At 46.6% G+C, this 3,219-nt stretch overlaps 1 pseudogene; it reads right to left on the bottom strand.

Moving 5' to 3' along the window:
• LOC145414036 (G-protein coupled receptor GRL101-like) overlaps positions 1 to 2,815 on the bottom strand; it is a 160,270-nt pseudogene extending 157,455 nt beyond the window's left edge.
• Positions 2,816 to 3,219: the final 404 nt, after the last annotated feature.

Here is a 3,219-nt window from a genome sequence, read left to right on the forward strand (position 1 = left end):
CACCTACACCATCCACTCACCTCGTAATTGAAAAACCGAGTAATCGAAGGTGCAATCAAGCAGCCTAATTTTTGGAGGTCAATTATGGAACACCTGTGGGCTAATTAGTAGAATAATTAGCCTGCATCCCACCTTACAGAGTGCAGTTAGCAGCGGTACAGGAAAGGCCAGACACCTTCCTTTATCACTGGCTACACAAATAATCGTAAAATAATAATAATAATAATAAAAATAATAAGAGAAAGTTCACACCTTGGCGTCCACAGTTTTAGTAATAAAAGCCTTTACTCTGAAGATCACTAGATCTCTCTCTCTCTCTCTCTCTCTCTCTCTCTCTCTCTCTCTCTCTCTCTCTCTCTCTCCACTAAGGTATTATCAAATTCACTCTCTCTCATGTCTCTCCAGTACGCTATTATCAAATTCTCTCTCTCTCTCTTCTCTCTCTCTCTCTCTCTCTCTCTCTCTCTTTCTCTTTCTTTCACTCCAGACAACAACAGGCAACTGTCTTTTATTCTTTCTACCTCCAGACGATTTTATTCAGCTTTGGAGACTACGAAACGGACGATTAAAACATTCTTAATTAACACCTTCACTAACAAAAATCGTCCTTGAGTTGAGTAAAAATCGCTTGGTGCTAGAGGGAGAGGGAGACCGAGGATGAGATGCAGGGATGGAGTGGAGGGGCATTTGAGAAAGGAGGGTGTGAGCTGGGAGGAGGACGGGGAAATGGCAGGGCGACATGGAGGCGATTTGTTTGTGGCCACCCCTTACCGGATTGAGACGTCTGGCTATAGACAGATAGTCATGAGTATCGAGGGATTGTATCTATCGGTGGAAAATGTCCGTCAGGTAAATATATAACGTCAATTAACACAGAATAAGTTAGTTAAGTGAATTACGAAGGTGCGGGGAGAGTAGCGATGAGGACAGACGCTGGCGGATGCTGGAGTAAGTATATGACAGGAAGTAAGGATGACTACGGTGCTAAAAATTGTTGGAGAAGAGGAAACAAAGGCATATTCCATCACAAAACAGGCATCACTTAACATGGTGTAAAAATAAATAAATAAATAAATAAATAAATAAATACATCGCACAACGCTTACCACACTTTTGTACTTCAGTGACTAAATTATCGTTGGTTGAGGAGGCTCCCTAACACCTTTTCCTAAGCGATTTATTTTGTTTATTGCACTGTACTGTCCCCTTCAACGTTACTCGTACATAAATCATGCCAATATCGCCGTATTCCGTAAAAAATAACAGAAAATTATATTAATCACCCATATTCAAAAATAAATCGCTAAGGAAGAGGTGTTTGGGGAGAAATAAACCGCTAAGGAAGAGGTGTCAGGGAGAAATAAATCGCTATGGAAGAGGTGTCAGGGAGAAGTCAATCGCCAAGGAAGAGGTATTAAGGAGAAATAAATCGCCAAGGAAGAGGTGTTAGGGATAAATAAATCGCTACGGAAGAGATGTTAGGGATAAATAAGCCGCCAAGGAAGAGGTGTTAGGGAGAAATAAATCGCCAAGGAAGAGGTGTTAGGGAGAAATAAATCGCTAAGAAAGAGGTGTTAGGGAGAAATAAATCGCTAAGGAAGAGGTGTTAGGGAGAAATAAATCGCTAAGGAAGAGGTGTTAGGGAGAAATAAATCGCCAAGGAAAAGGTGTTAGGGAGAAATAAATCGCTAAGAAAGAGGTGTTAGGGAGAAACAAATCGCTAAGAGAGAGGTGTTAGGGAGAAATAAATCGCTAAGGAAGTGGTGTTAGGGAGAAATATATCGCCATGGAAGATATGTTAGGGAGAAATAAATCGCTAAGGAAGAGGTGTTAGGTCTCACCACACCGTACTAATCACTCGTCACAGCACTTCACCCCATCCCACTCACCATCCCACTCATCCCATCCCACTCGTCACAGCACTTCACCCCATCCCACTCACCATCCCACTTGTCACAGCACTTCACCCCATCCCACTCACCATCCCACTTGTCACAGCACTTCACCCCATCCCACTCATCCCATCCCACTCGTCACAGCACTTCACCCCATCCCACTCACCATCCCACTTGTCACAGCACTTCACCCCATCCCACTCACCATCCCACTCGTCACAGCACTTCACCCCATCCCACTCACCATCCCACTTGTCACAGCACTTCACCCCATCCCACTCATCCCATCCCACTTGTCACAGCACTTCACCCCATCCCACTCACCATCCCAGTCATCCCATCCCACTCGTCACAGCACTTCACCCCATCCCACTCACCATCCCACTCATCCCATCCCACTCGTCACAGCACTTCACCCCATCCCACTCACCATCCCACTCGTCACAGCACTTCACCCCATCCCACTCACCATCCCACTCACCATCCCACTCGTCACAGCACTTCACCCCATCCCACTCACCATCCCACTCGTCACAGCACTTCACCCCATCCCACTCACCATCCCACTCGTCACAGCACTTCACCCCATCCCACTCACCATCCCACTCGTCACAGCACTTCACCCCATCCCACTCACCATCCCACTCGTCACAGCACTTCACCCCATCCCACTCACCATCCCACTCGTCACAGCACTTCACCCCATCCCACTCACCACACTCTCCCACGGCCTCGTCAGCGCCGTCAGGACAGTCCGGGACGCCGTTGCATCTGTGGGAGGCGGCGACGCAGAGTCCAGGGGTGCACTGGAAGAGTCCGCCAGGTAAGGTGGTGTTGTGGCACGGCACCAGGGCACGTGTGTCACTCAGCTCGCCCAGGTTAGCCAGGTCACCCGTCTCCACACCTGTCCTGACACTCATTTCCGCTCCACACACACCTGCAACACAAGAAGGTATTTTGTCAGGTGAGCAGTGGTAAGGTAGGAAGACGTCTACAGCGCTCAGAAAATTCATTTCACCCAGATCACTCGTCTACACACCTTTCCTGACACTCACACACACCTGCCACACAAGAGACAGGTGTATTGTTAGCTGAAGTGGTAGCGAGGCAGTAGTAATCTCATTGCACACACCTGCAATACGACATTAGGTTAATATAATTTTTATTTGAACTTGGCGTAAAACTGGAATCTCTCAAACTTGAATGCTCAGTAACAGCAATGAATTAGCATTAGAACATGATGCTAATCACAAGAAGAACTATGGAAAGGATAAAGAGCCGCAGGCACTGTTTTTTTTTTTTTTTTTCAACTGAGTTACGTGAA

This window comes from Coenobita brevimanus, chromosome 98, assembly GCF_032717465.1.
Source record: "Coenobita brevimanus isolate Jiangsu-jjx chromosome 98, ASM3271746v2, whole genome shotgun sequence".
In the NCBI taxonomy this organism is placed as follows: Eukaryota; Metazoa; Arthropoda; class Malacostraca; order Decapoda; family Coenobitidae; genus Coenobita; species Coenobita brevimanus.